Here is a 14,935-nt window from a genome sequence, read left to right as displayed (position 1 = left end):
GTGCTTTCCAGGAAAGAAAAAAAAAAAAATTACATCCTTGAGTATCAGGGCGATTCTATTATTTCAAATTACTTTTTAATGCTCCAGAACTGGGTTGCTGTGGGTTTGGGCAGCTTGATTTTCCTGACACATCTGCACAGCCATTTGTCTTAATCCTTCCTTTCCTCTCCACGTCCATCCCAGTTGGTGCTCCTTGAGTGGAGCTGCTGAGCCCAAAGCCTCTGGAAGTGCCTCTGTTGCCCTGGCAGTTGTTTCTCGAGAGCTGCCCGCCCCGTGGGCTGCCCCAGACTTTCTGGGAGCAAGCATCCAGGGAGCTGGGCTGATGTTCTCACAGAGATAGAAGAGTCCCGCTGGCCGAGACAGCCGGGGCTTGGGCTTGCTAACAGTGAGTAAACCATGAGTTGACAAGAGCGTGTCGGAGGTGTTGATGAGAGGAAAAGCAGGGTGAGGTAAGAGACAGGTGTTGGGCAAGAGCACAGGGAAGAGGTGCCTGGCAGGTGGATGGGAAAACAGCCTCAAAACTGGGTGTCAGTGTCAGACGGAGGAGATGGTGATTCAGGAGCTGCGCACGTATCTCGTGGAGAGAGGCCTGTGGGAACAGTGCTCCTGGAAAAAGTGAGGCAGAAGTGGTTTAGCTCGAAGTTATTTCATTTTTTAATGCAAGAGGTGGGTGTGCTGCTGAGGCACAGGATGGCTCGGTGGTGGCTCAGTTTGCTGACAAAAGCAGCTGGGCAGTGCCCAGCGGCCACGTGAGCTTTTCCCCAGAGCTGCAGCGAAGACAGGAGAAGCGTTTGGATATGACCCCTTTAGAGCCTGAGATAATTTCTGCCCTGGCAAACCCGGGAAGAGATAAAGCAATGGAGAGCTAAGAGCGAAATCTCTCCTGTACAAAAGCTGGGAGCATATGTAATAGGATTGTTGAATTGGAGTTACGTGTTTTCCAGGATAAGTACTGGCTGGTGACACCGGGCTGTTGTAGCCTTGCTTAAATCAGGGAAGAACTGGGGATTTGCAGCGGTTGTTGGGGATGCTGGGGTTTCCCTGCCAGCTTCCAGAGCAGCAAAGGGGAAGAAAAGGCTTTTGTAGATAAGACAAAACAGATCCCTGAGAAGGCTGGAGCTCCTGGGGGGAGAAAACATCAGTGCTCTGACCTGAGGGTAGTCGGGTGTCACAGGTTTGTCTTACACTAAGTTAAAATGCTTTGCAGATCTTCTAGCTGAACTGCCCTTGGTTTACATGGGAAAACGGAGGGGTTTTAGCAACACTCTCGTTTGTTTTTTTCTGTTCACCTTTCAAGAGATGCATTAAAAACTCTGCACATCCTGAGGGCCGTATTAGTTTTAAGCTAAGCTTAGGAGCTGTCGGAGCTGAGCTGCTCTGCCTAATCTGGGTTTGGTCTCTTTCCCTGTGAGGGCTGTGATGCAGTGTTAATTACAGGACAGCTCCTGCCTCGCCTGCAGCAGGCTTCATTCCTGGCAGTGCTGGTGCCACTGGGCTGCCCTCACCCTGGTTGTGTCCCAAGAGGGACTCCAGGATGGGGAAGGATGTTAGTTGCTCTCGGTTTGGGGAACCCGGGATCTGCTTCTCCTGGGGACTTGCTCATGAGCCGTGTGTCCATCGCTGGGGCTCTTCAGCTCCAGCCAGGCAAGGGAGGGAAATCCTCGTGTCCGAGGGACCTGCTTGGGGGCAGACACTTGTGATGGGGCAGGGGCTGGGAGGAGAGTGTTTTTGGGGCTGGGAGGAGGGATTTTTGGGCTGTGAGAAGGACACCATGGCAGCCCCCAGCGTTGGGTCCTGGCAGAGCCCGTCGGTGCTGAGCCCAGGCTGGTGGAGGCTCTGTGGAGCTGCTGCGTGCCCAGCCGGGCTCTGGGCCAGCACAGCCTCTCCGTGGGGCTCTCCACACCCCTCCGGGGGTGGTGGGAAGGGGAAGCACCCGGCCCAGCCCCGGGTATCAGCGCAGATTTAATCGTGGTGCAGTGACAGCTCTGCCCATCGTTGGGACTCAGGCCAGCAGGAATGAAGACTTCCAGGCTGATCTCCATATCCTTCACAGGATATAATTTCCCAGAGGTGCTGCTGCTCTGCTGCTGCCTGTCCTGAGCCCCCTACAGACACAGTCCCTCTTGTGCCAAGCCCTCCTGGCTCTGCAAGGTGTGGGGGACACCCTGTGTTCAGCTGAGCTTCTGTCTGTTTCCTTTCCTGAAAGCCCAGCTCTGCTGGGGCAAAGCTGCAGCCAGCACAAGAAACAGAATGGGTTGGGAGGGCCCTTAAATCCCATCTCATTGCAGCCCCCTGCCACAGGCAGGGACACCTCCCATGGACTAGCACCAAGCCCTGTCCAACCTGGCTGCTGGGACGGTCTCTTTCCCAGCCTACCTGTCTCTGCTTTCATCCTCCTTTTTGTGTTGGAGTTTTCCCAGGAGCTCCTTGTTCGTCCACACAGCTCTCCTGGAGTTCTTACCTGCCTTCCTGCTTGGAGGAGGTGATCCTTGAGTATCAAGCAGGTTTCATGGGCCCTTCTTCCATCCAGGGCTTTATCCTGTGGGACTGCACAAGCAGATCTCTGAGATAATGACTACATCCAATTGTTGTTGACTTTTTGGTGAAAATCCCTTTGTTCTGGCTGTGCCTCTTCTCCCCTGGGAGATGCCAGGTCCCAGTGCTTTACCTGCTGTAAGAACCTGGGAAATGCTGCTGTTTCTGTGCGTGGTTTGCTGGGAGAGGGGAGGGTTTAAGTTGCCAAATTCATCAGGACCTTCCAACTTCCCGCATCTTCAATTCCCTGGTCCCCAGGAACAAAGTCATTTTCTCAGCTTTGGAGGCTGACATCTGCTTACAAGGATTACGCGTGTTCCTGGAGCAGTGGGCACGGATTTTCTCTGTGGAAAGGGATCTGTTGGAGAGAGAGCATTAAACCCCAGTACAAGTTCCTGCTCTGGAATGGAAATTGCTGGGCAGGTTTGGAGCAAGGCATGTTGGAGCTCGCTTATTTATTTGGCAGATGTCTGATGGTGTTACATCATCCCAGCCCTTGGAGCTGCCAGGGCTTTGGAGGGCTCGGTGGGTTGTGGTGGGTTGGCCGTGGGATGCTCTGCTCTTCCCACTTTCCTGGTGTGGGAGAACAACCATTTTCCATAAGGAGCCGTCAGCAAGCTCTGCCTCCCAGCAATCCGTGTCCTGAGGTGATGGGATGCACGGGGCAGGGAGAAGAGCCGTAGGAAATCTCTGCTGGATGATGCTCAGGAGTTGTCAGTCCACTCCTGTTTCCAGTCTCTGAGCAGCGTGTGGGGATGCTGTTTGCTGGGGATAAGTGACCTTTTGCTGCTTTCGTTGTGGAGGCATTCTAGAGGTTTATTTTTAAAATACATTCTGTTTTGCTACCTGAAACCTCTGCCACTGCTTCCAGGTTGTTGTCCTGTGAGATCCACACGCACCCTGAGCATAATTTTGCTGTGAGCATTCAGCTGGGAGCCGAGCTTTCTGTAAAACCCCGGATCAATAGCAGTGGTACAATTAGCTGAAGCCTAGCTCTGTGGAAGGAGTTGCTTTAGGACAAGTACGTGGTGTCTGCAACCTTCAGTGTCTGGAGCTGACCGACCACAGGCCCAGGGGAAACCACCTCTGTTGGCTTTTGTGGCTCTGGCAAGATGCAAACAGCAACAAACAGTGAGAAGCTGTTTGGATTTGAATTGTTTCCCCCCTGCGCTAGCAGCTCCAGGTGGTGTCAGTGGGAAAAGTCTGGCTGCCAGAGTTTGGCCGAGGTGTGTTTCGAGGGGTCAGGCAGCTGAGCAGCAGCTCTGTGCATCTGCATGCTGACCTTTTCATCTTCCTTTTTCATTCCAGGAGCTGCGTGGGACAACCAATGTTTCCCTTTGGTCCTGTTCACTGCTGTGACAGCCTCAGGTGAGTAAGGGCTGGGGTGGGTTTGGTGAAGGCGTGTGTTTGCAGCTCCTGCCCACCCTCCTCCTGCTCTGCTCGCCTCCCCTTCCCCTCTCCAGCCTGCAGAGCAGAACCAGTGGGCTCTTGGGAATGAAAATGTTAAGGCTTCTTGGAGATGCAGAGTGAAATGTTTACATGAGGAGACCGTGTCAGCAGCTGCATGTTTTATCCAAGCAAGCATGTCCAGGAATGTTTATAGAAGCATGGCAGCACTAAATCGGGACAGTTGGTCACTAATCTTTGCAAAGATATAAAACTGATTAAATAAAAAAGATTCCCTGAGGCAGCCTCTGAGTTGCAGTATAAGGGTGACCCAGGGTTTTAAAGGCTCCTCTCTGGCCCCTGTTCCTCCCCACACTTCCTCTGTGTGGTCACTCCAAATTGCTGCCAGCTGGCCCATTCGTCCTCTGTGGGGTTTTGACCTCTCAAAGAGACGGACAAAATCTGCGGCTTGTGCAAATCTTCGGATTTGCAGCCAGCCTAACAGTGAGAGGGAGGAATAGAGGGAGTTTAAACTGCAGAGGGAAGAGATTCTGCTCTTCAGTGCCTCGCTATTGACCACAGACCCCACTGTGCCCATAAAGGAGTCTGAGTCCTCTTGCCTGTTGTGTTTGAGGTTTCCTTGCCTCTGCCTTGCCTTCTACCCTTGTTTCAGATGTCAGGTTATGGTATGTTTCCAGCTAGACAAATATGAGCTGGTTTTTTTTTTTGTTCCAGGGTAAGATTTTTTTTTTTTCCAGCCGAGCGGTTTTGTAGCGTGGTGCTTTCACAGAGACAAAAACAAACAGAAAAACATGATTTTAAAAAATGTCAGCATCATAAAGGCAGAAGAATGAAACCAGAGGACTGCTATATCATCAAAGTGAGCGTGCCAGTGTGTGAACATGTGGCAGGGCAGTCAGTTAACAGCAAGTGATAGTGAAATTGGGTGATATTTCCAGTCTCCCCAGGGGGAAAGCACATGTGGTTTACAATGGATAATGAAATGTTATGGTTTTTATGTCTAATACGTTAATTCTGCCAGGGCACTAATCCCGAGGTTCCAATCCACATTTAAGTTGGAAAGATATGCACAGGCTTTTATTGAGGACATAAACTACAGTGCATTTAAGGCAAAATAACAGAAAGATGGCAGAGGTTTCCACTTCTCTTCCCTTCCTCCCACTGTGTTGTATCAAATCCTGACTCCTCCCAGAGGGGCTGCTGCCCTGAAGCCTGGTGCTCCTTCCATGGCAAGCATAGAAGTTAATCCCTTTTTTTTTATTATTCAATTTTGGGAGGCAGATACCATTTGTGATGCTTTTGTGCTTGTGTGGGTTTTGTGAGAGCAAGTCTTGAGCACTTCTAGCTTGAAACAGCTGCAGGGGCCGGTGGTTGTGGATGAGCCCAAGGTGCTGATCCAGAGTGTGACCCGTGTTTTGTGCACCTGGTTAGCCCAAATCCAGCCTCAATTCCCTCTGTGCTTCCCTGCCCAGTGGTGGGGACGTGGCTCTGAGCCTGAGCTGTCCTTTTAATCAGGGCCTTGTGTTCCCTCTCCCCTCCCTGCAGGAGCACTGGGGCTTTGCTCAGGGCACAGGGAGCAAGTTCAGGGAGCCAAAGTGGCCAGAAAATAAAACCGTGGCGTTTTGGCCAGCTGTGTTCTGGGAGCCAGGTTGCTGGAAGAGGCAGGCAGGATGTGGCAGCCCTGATGTGGTCATTTTTGGAGAGGTCTGAGGAGGAGGGAGGTGTCTTGGAGCCTTGGTGTGGCTCTCTTGTAGTCCCAGTAGTGTCATCAGAACACTTCACTCCAAAGCCCAGTTATAGATGGACACTTTTCAGTTTAGCCTTTCCCTGCCAGCTGTGGGGCTGGGCTGCTTTCCTGTGGCTCTTTGAGCTTCTCCACTTGTGTCCTGCAAGCTGATGTCCCAGGGGCACCTGCTGGAAGGACCAGGGAGGAAGAGGAGGCTCCTCCCTGGAGAGGCTCTGGATCACCCGTGCCGTGGGATCCCCTGATGGGCAGCGTGCAGGGGACCTGAGGTTTTCTGTGCTTTTTATTCTTAGAGGTCTGTCCAGGATTGTGATCCGTGGCCGGTGTAGGAAGCTCAGGGTTTGGTGTGTTACTGAAATGGGAGAGGAGGAGGTGGATGCTCACACCTCTGCGCTGGCCTGGCTCAGCTCGGCGGGTTCTGCAGAACCCGAAATGCGGAACGGGGTTATTTGCGTGGGAGCGGTTCCCTTATCTGCCCCGAGTGTGGCTGCAGGGGGGAAGTGCCACCTTCTAAAAAGCCATTTCTCCAAGTGACCAAGCCCAGCATTCTTGCCATGCTTCAGCACACGATCCCCCACTTCTGCTTTTGGGCAATCAGTGCAGCCCATGAAGCTGAGCTGTTGGTTACTCTGCAGGGTATTTTTGTTCTCCCTGCCTATTTATTGCAGCTTTAATGCCTCTCCACCACCATCCACCCCATGCCCTGCGTATTAATCACGTCCGTGTGCGTGTGTGGGGGGAATAGAATAAAGGGAAAATAGCTTTGGCCACACAGACTAATGCAGAGCAGGATCTGCCCTGATATCTCTCCGAGCTTTTTAGAGTTGGAACGGTGACAGCAGGCAGCATTGGAGTCCACCTCCCAAATGTTGTGTTTAATCCTAAATCAGGCTTTAGCGTTCAAGTAACAGACAAATACTGAAAAGCCTCATAAGAAGTAGGAGGAACAGGCAGGACTTTAAAAAAAAAAAAGTACAAATGAGGAAAAGTAATCAGCAGTTCTGGAACTATTATGGTTTTCAGAATGGAGGCTCTTGCCAGTAGAAGGGACCAGGTCTCTGGCCTTGAGCTTGCTTAAGAAGTTAATCTGTGTGTGAACTCTGAGTCTTAGGGATCACTCAGAGAAACGATGGATGTCTGAGCCTTCAGTCTCACATCTGTACCAGAAAGGTCACACAGCAGTGGCATTAGAAGCTGGAGGCTCAGGTGAGACCCTGATGCAGCCCTTCCAGGGGTGACTGTGTAACCCGTGGCTGTAGCTGTTGTCTGTCAGGGTTGCTGCTGCTGTGCAGACATTCAGGAACGGGTTTGCGGGAGCAGGGCTGGGCTTGGAGCACCACAAACCAGGTATTCTTTGCCTGCTGTGTCCGTAAGGAGCCGTGGCCTTCCTCCAAAAAGTAGTTTGGAGCAAGGTTTAAGAGGCTCTTTGTTTTCTTTTAAATGTGCTGGTACCAAAAGATGACCAAAGACTTCTGACTGCAGTTCAGAGAAGATGCTTCCAGTCGCTTCATGCTTTTCTTTTGCACTTGTTCTGCCTCTCCTCTCCTAGTCCTGCTGGCCATGGAAAAGAGTCACTGTTTAAAGGTGTTCCCTGGTCGTGCTTCTCAGTTCCTGCCATTCCATGAGCTGTGAGGTGGCGTCAAGGCAGGGGCTCATCTCCCCTTGCTGTGGAGATCATTCCTCTCTGCCTTGTGTCCTCTCTGCCAGGCATGGGTGGTCCTGGGCATTTGGGAATTGCTTGGGCAGTTCCCCTGAGCTTGGGCTCACTGTGTCAGTCAGGTGGGACGGGGCATGTGAGGTCCTCCCAAAGCAGGATCAGCTCTGGGACCAAGCCAGGCTCCTCAGGGCTTGAAAGCCTCCCAAGGATGGAGCAGGCACAACCTCTCCTGAGGACCTGATCCCACTTTCCTTTTTGCCAGGGCATCTTTATGGTGGAGATCTTGGTGTATCCCAGCTGCTCTGCCCGGGATTCCCTGTGTCCCACTGAAACACGGTGCACTTGACTTGGCAGGGCCCCACCACTGTGTATGCCTGGCAGAGACCACAGATGGATACAGATTGTGCTTTGAAATGAAGGGTTTGTTCCTCCTGAGCAGCGCAGCTCTGGCAAACAGATACATGGAAATAGAGTTACATGGGATGTTGTGGCATGGCCGTGAATGAGGGGAGGATAAATAGGGAAAGTTGAAAAATCAGCATTTACTTTCATACAGAGTGGGTGTTGCCCTTTCAATTAAATAACTTGATGTGAGTTTTCAAAGGGAAAAAAGACCCCTCAAGGCAGCTTAGAACAAGTTAATAGGAAAGGAGAAGCAGGGAAGGCACTGAGCCACAGAGCAGAGACGTGCGGTCAGCCCAGTTGTGCCAGCTGTAATGTTTACAGCCCTGAGTCATCCTGTGACAGTCAGTGCTGGTGGCCCTCCGGGCAGGACCTGAGGCGCAGATCTCTGCTCACCCTGGAGGGCTCTGGGTCAGGCTGTGAGTGGGGTCAGGGCCCCCTGGGAGAGGTGTTAACAGAGTGGTTCCTGTGCCGTGCTCTGGTCCGGGGGGTTGAAACCAGGTCAGGGCTTCTTTTCATTGAGGTGACATTGAGGGGAGATGTGTTTTGTTTTTTGGTTGGTTTTTTTTTTTTTTTTTTACCATCTGGCTGCAATAGAAGAAATAAATTGGAGCTTGTTTTCTAAAAATGAGAACATGTGCAGTCAACCAGCATCTTTTATTTTTATGCAGCGCATCTAAAATAGACGCGAGTCTGCCTCTTTGGGAGCGTGCATCCGGCACCAAGTCACAGCAGCGTTGGTGCTCCTGCCCTCTTCCTTTGTGCTCCCTCCCCTCACTTCCCTGCTCCCACCACTTGGCAGTGAGCTGTTGAGGAAGTGACTTGGGTTTGGATGTGCCAGCCAGCCCCAGGCGGCGGGGGGGAAGGTGGCAGTGACACCGGGAGGGTGTGGGCGGGTGGCTGCGGTGCTGCTCTGCTCCCCTCTCCCTTGGGAACCTCTGTGTGGGAGGAGGAGGGAGCAAGGACACTCGTGACAGCCCTCCTGCTGGGGTGGAAGGTAGGATGGGATGGACAGGGAAGGTCTGTCTGGACAGAGGAATTAGTGGCAGGGTGATTCCTGGTGTCGGCAGGCTCCGATGGTCCGTGCTTGAAGCCGTGTGCTCAGTTTGCTCAGTCTGCAAAGGAGCGGTTGCTCAGAGTTGTTTCCTTTGGGTCTGCTGGGAGTGGAGGGCATTTCCCCTCTGAATTCCTGCCTGCAGCACATGAGGAATCATGGAATCACAGAATCATTTAGGTTGGAAAGCACCTGTGAGGCCATGGAGTCCCAGCTGTGCCCGATGCCCGCCTTGTCCCCAGCCCAGAGCAGTGAGTGCCACATCCAGGAATTCCTTGAAAACCTCCAGGGATGGAGACTCCAACCTCCCCAGGCAGCCCCTGCCAGTGCTCCCAACCTGAGCCTCCCCTGGCACATCTTGAGGCCGTTTCCTCCCGTCCTGTCCCTGTTCCCTGGGAGCACAGCCCGACCCTCCTGCTGTCCCCTCCTGGCAGGGAGCTGTGCAGAGCCACAAGGTCCCTCCTGAGCCTCCAGTTCCCCCTTCCTCTTTAATGTCCCTTCCCTGTGTTTGGGTAGCTCTGTAGTTGTCCAGGGCAGGGGAACAATCTGCCCAAACTGTCTTTTTTTTTTTCCATCATGGCCGTGTAGGAGATGGGGATAATACTTGCCTTGCAGGGGCATTGTGCGTGTTAATTTGCTAATTATTTACAAAGCACCCTCGGAGTGCTGCTTCAGTTATACACAGGGTTACGATAACATCTAATTAGTAATTCCTTATGACGCTTCGTTTTCTTTCTGCCATAAATATTGGCCTAATGTAGGGACCGCCTTGCCTGTGCCTGTCATCCCAGTGCCTCAGAGGGAATAAAAGAAGCTGGATTTGGTTCGTGAATGGTGCCTCTTTATCCCCCTCCTCCTATTCCACCTGACCCACAAAACCACTGCCCCTTTGGTGAGCGGCTGCCTGGCTGGTGTCCATCGATGGGTCACTGCTTGGGGAGGACTCACTCCTTCCATGGAAATCTCATCCCTCTGGCCAAACCCCTTGCTTTTCCCTGCTTTCCCATCCTTCCCAGCCTCACAGCTCTGTGCCCTTTCTTACTGGGCAGGGGCAGGTGAGGGGCGACAGGCAGGAAAGAAGGAGCTGCTGTGGGAGGATCTGTGCCCTCCCTTTCTGTGGGGCCTGGACCAAGAGCTGGGATAACCGGGAACAAGATTTCTCTCTAAGCTTTTCTCTTTCTTTCCCTCTGCCTTTGCATCCCATGGTTTGCATCCCATACTGTGCTGTTCTGTTTCACGGTGTGTGTGCAGCATCTTGTCTTCGCTTTGGCCAGCGTGGGTGTGAGATTTCATCCTGTAGGGTGGTGTTTTTCTCTTCTCCAAGTAAGCAGAACTCAGAGCCCTTTGCTGTCCATCACACATTGCTGGTTTTACTCAGCTGTGAGTGGCTTTGGGCGCTTCTGAGGGTGTCAATATCCTGTGTGTTTAATGCTTCAGTGCAGTGAGTCCAGAAGCTTGTGATACCTATTTTTAGCGTTGAAAAGTTTTGACAGCTAAAGTAAACCTACATTATCCATCACTTGACAGCGTCGTCACCAGCGTGCAGCTTGTCACTCTCGTTCAGAGCTGATTTTTCCAATGAAATTAAAACTATTGGCAGGGATGTGGTGCAAGTGTGTCAGAACGCAGCATGAAAATGACAGCAGCTACTGCCTGGTTTCAAAAAAGAAAAAAAAAAAAAAGAGAGGAGGTGTTTGCATTAGAGGTCTTGAACAAAATGTTCCTCCTTGAGCCTGGCCGTGGAAAAAGGAAGCAGTCCCTGCTCTGTTAAGCTCTGGCTGATCCTTGCTCAGTGAACGGGGCGGAGGAGCTCACCCAGCTCAGTGGGGCGTTGGGCACCCCATAAACCCCCCTGGGGCTGGGGAGTGCAGAGCCTGTGGTGACTCTGGGCCCGTGTGTGTGTCCAGAAGAGCTGCCCCAGTGCAGGGGCTGTGTTGATGAGAGGGAGCAGGGTTTTTGTGCAGGTGCTGATCCTGCGCAAGCACAGGTGTGCGTTGTACCTGCACGGGCCCAGGGGACGGCAGCAGCCCTGTGAGGTGACGAGACAGCCCCAAGAGCTCCAGGAGCCTTTGGAGAACGCTCCCAGGGATGCTCAAGGTGGCTTGTTGGGGTGTCTGGGCAGGGCTGGAGGGGCCCTGTGAGTCCCTTCCAGCTCAGGAGGTTCTTTGGGTGTCTGCAGGCAGAGTGCCCGCGTTGGTGTGAGAGCTGCCAGCCACCGGCAGCGCCGTGAAATGCAAACCTTTCCTTTTAACTTGGGCTTGGGCCAGAGGTGGTGCCTGCCTCTTGTCACTTGGTTTCACAGGCAAAGGTGCTGGCTCGCTGCCAGCATCCACTCCCCGGAGCTCATTAGGAGCCTTTTGCAGCTCCCCTCGTAGCCAAACAACAGGGATCAGCTTTCCCAGGAGTTGATGTATCTGCTGACCCCTCCAAAGGGAGAGAAACCTCCTGTAATTCATTACCTGACTTCTGTAGAGGCTGAAAGGGAACTCTTTGTGACTGAACAATACTCGCCTTTCACAACTCCCTTCCTAATCCCAAATAGAAACGTGAGGCTGAGAAAATCGTTCTGATAGCAGGGAGTGTGGATACGTTCAAGCCAGTGTAATTTTTCCTGGCATTAATGTTCTGTAATTGCCAGGGGTTGGTCTGCGGGTTTTTATTGGACAAAGTGAAGGCAGGCAGTGTTAAACATCAGTTTGAGGGGGTAGAAGCCATTCTGATGGTGCTGTGATGGTTTTCCATCAGTGCCCTCTTGTGAGGCGCTGCAGCACAGATACCCAGTTTGAAAGCTGAGGTTTAGGAAAAAATAATGCAAGCTAAGTTGACTTTCTTCTTCAGTTCATGGTTGAATACAAGACGGCTCGAGTCAAGCTGTCCCCTGCTATGCCGAGACAACCCTTTGCTCCTGCCGGGTGCGTGAGGCTACACGGGCTCAAAGAGCGGGGTTCTGGGGTGAAAGCCAGTTCATGGCTTGGCCCCATCATCCACAGGGAGCTTTGAAGGCCAGGTTATGTGTGCAGGGCTGCAGTGTGTCCAGGATTCCGTGGAAAAGGGCACTGATATCCCGGTGATGCGTGCCCGCTGCCTGCGTCATCTGTGCTCGTGGGATGTTGGGAGAAGCACCAAAACTGGCTGTGGGCATCAGCTCCTTGGGTGTTCCCCAGGGGATATTCCTGACTGATGATTAGTGGCTGGTGGGCCCCAGGTCGTGTCCTGAAACGTGTTTGATCAGGGTGGGTGATAATCACCTCAGGAACTCAGCGTGGCTTGCAGAAGGACCTGAGTGGCTCCGGATGTCTGGATGGTGGAGACAGAACACTCCTCCAAGGCCACCTGTGTGTGCAGGTGAAAAGCAAGACAGATACAATCATGAATTTTTGAAGCACCTTGGCTTTGTAAAGTAAGCCTTAGTTAAGGAGATACGGTCTGCAGAGCCCTGTGTGAGGTGGCAGATGCTCCTGGTGTCTCACCTTCCTGCTGTGCTCAGGGTGAGTCACCGTGCTGAAGTGACTCCCTTTTCTCTGCCCCAAGTGCTAATCCATTGTTAAAATGATATTAACTGGTGTGTGCTAATTAGCAGGTGTGCCAGGGTGTGAGAGGCCCAGGATGTTAAATAGGGCTGGTAAACACGCCTTTGTGCAGGATACAGACCTGCGTTGTGTCTCCCTTCCTTTCACCACAGAGAAGTGCTGTGTCGTGGCACCTTTCTCCTCTGGGCTCTGTGGTGGGATCGCCATGTCTCAGCTCGGTATTTGGGAGAGCCTGTGGGCTCCCTGGAAGGTTCATAGGATCGCAGAATGTCTTGAGTTGGAAGGGCCCCACCAGGATCATCCAGTCCAGCTCCTGTCCCTACACAGGCACCCCAACAGTCCCACCCTGTGCACCCCTAGGAGCAGTGTCCAAAGGCTCCTGGAGCTCTGGCAGCCTCGGGACCGTGCCCATTCCCTGGGGAGCCTGGGCAGTGGAAGAGCCTTTCCCTGATCTCCAGCCTAACCCTGCCCTGGGTGCTGTCCCTGTCACAGGGAGCAGAGCTCAAAGCTGCCCCTCAGGAGGAGCTGCAGCCCCCATTGAGGCCGGACCTAAGTCTTCTCCAGACTGGTGGGGTTTGTCCTGCCAGAAGGATGGAAGGAAAAGAGACTTTCCCCAGTGGTATCATGACTCAGCTGAGGAGGGGAGCATCATTTTGTGCCCAGCTACAGGGCTGAGCCCATGGCTACTTCTTGAAGCTCCTGGAGGTGACGTTCCCTGGAGCTGGCCTGGCTGTCTCCGTGCCGTTTGGGGCAGAATGTGCTGTCGGGCATATCTGGGGCTGTCTCAGAACAGGTTCTGGTAGTTCCTGGCTGGCGCAGGCAGGAGAGCACTGCTGTTTACACAAGCTGGCTCGCGCCCTCGGAGGAAGCCCACATCAAAAGGGTGTATCCCAGTGCGTCAGCGGGGCCTGGAAGTGCCTGTTCTCCCCAGCGGGAGCGGGCACGCCGGGCTGGCCCTGCCGGTGAGGATGGCTGCTCCACGCCTTCCCTGCGCGGCCAGCCTCCTGCTCCCACCATCCCCGGCCCTGCTGGGTCACTCGGCCAGCCACGCTTCCCTGCAGGAAGCATCTCGTGTCTCAGGAGGAGGGTGGGTTGGATCCTGCATGACTCAGGAGAAGGCATCCCTTGCCTCTCCCTCCATGGATCTCTCTCTAGACGTTAGGCTTGCTGTTTGTGGCTTGCTGGTTTTTGCTCCAGTGCCGTGGGTCGTGATTGAAGGGGGAGTCACTGCTTTTCTTTTACACATCTGCACTGAGCCTTCTGGCTCTGCACAAGTCCCTGCCAGGAGGGGACAGCCAGGGGGGTCGGGCTGTGCTCCCAGGGAACAGGGACAGGAGGAGAGGGAACGGCCTCAGGTTGGGCCAGGGGAGGCTCAGCTTGGACAGCAGCAGGAATTTCCCCATGGAAAGGGTGCTCAGGCCTTGGCAGGGGCTGCCCAGGGAGGTTTGGAGGAGGTGTCCAAGGAATTCCTGGATGTGGCACTCAGTGCTTTGGGCTGGTGACAAGGTGGGCATCTGGCACAGGTTGGACTCGATGGCCTTGGGGGTCTTTTCCAACAAAATGATTCTGTGATTTAAAACCCACCAGTGCTTACACCAGTGTCTGAAGCTTTCTGCAGGCTGTTTTTACAGCGGCTCAGGCTTTCCTGGGAGGTTCTGGCCATGCCAGGGGTTTGCTCTGGGTGGCAGGAAGAGATGCCCCACGCTGCTGTGGCAGGGTGCAGATGGCCCCGGTGCTGGTGGCAGAAGGGCGGTGCTGCCTTTTGCCCTCCAAATCTGGAAATGGCCCCAGACAATCGCTGCTGAATCTGTCGTAGTAAGCACCTGTCCCTCCTCTGGAGTGTGGCAATGTGCCTGCTGCGTCTGTGGGAGCTGGCGTGTGCACACCTGCGTGCAGGTTCCGATGGAGCGATCCCGGCTGGGCGGTGCGGGAGCTCTGACCTGTTCCAGCGGGCAGGAGGTGGCCGTGCCCCAGTGGACCCGAAGGCAGGCAGCAGCAGCCCCTGTCACCCTCTGAGTCACTCGTGGCTGGCCAAACCTGCTCGTCTGCTCGGCGTTTGCAGGTTCCCCGCGCTGAGAGCTGCTCTCCCGTGTGTTTGCCCGCAGACGGGAGCTGTTGGTTTGCTCGTTCGGGGTTTAAATTCCATAACGTTGAGGATTGTTTAGTGCTCCAAACAGCGTCTGATCCCATCCCTCCTGCAGCCCTTTGCTGCTGGCAGGGTGGAGCACTGTGGGGTGTGCCTGTGGTCACGGGGGCACCTCGTGCTGAGCGTGGGATGATCTGTCGGAAACATCTGCGGCTCTGAGCGCTGAGAAGTTAAACCCAAGGTGCTGTTTGAAGTGGGCTCAGACTCGGTGCTCGCCCCTGTTGATGGTCATGGGGGCTGTAGGGATGACTGTGCCATGTCAAATTGCTTCTCGGATACCTTGTCCCTGTCCCAAAATAGCATCATCTCTTCCCTTGCTCTGCACCCGCAGCACCCGGGCGTGTGGAACCCCACAGCCTCGCCCCAGCTGTTAAATGCTTTCAGTCCCACAGCAGCATGTCCAGCCCTGGGTCAGAACTGGGCTCCTGCACGTCCCTTTTGCCATTTTATTTTGTTCTTT

At 53.7% G+C, this 14,935-nt stretch overlaps 1 protein-coding gene across 1 annotated transcript in view; it reads left to right on the top strand.

Moving 5' to 3' along the window:
• The window catches only part of TIAM1 (TIAM Rac1 associated GEF 1), a 133,113-nt gene that overhangs the window by 22,915 nt on the left and 95,263 nt on the right, over window positions 1-14,935 (top strand). Inside the window, exon 2 of the mRNA XM_066207232.1 lies at window positions 3,844-3,903. The gene's annotated coding sequence lies outside the window, so the exon portion shown is untranslated. The remainder of the gene's footprint in view (window positions 1-3,843; window positions 3,904-14,935) is intronic.

Source organism: Chamaea fasciata, unplaced genomic scaffold, assembly GCF_029207755.1.
Source record: "Chamaea fasciata isolate MVZ Bird 193981 ecotype frontalis unplaced genomic scaffold, bChaFas1.0.hap1 SCAF_2, whole genome shotgun sequence".
NCBI classification, from domain to species: domain Eukaryota; kingdom Metazoa; phylum Chordata; class Aves; order Passeriformes; family Sylviidae; genus Chamaea; species Chamaea fasciata.
The sequence above is the reverse complement of the archived record's forward strand: the minus strand, read 5'-3'. Positions and strand labels throughout refer to the sequence as shown.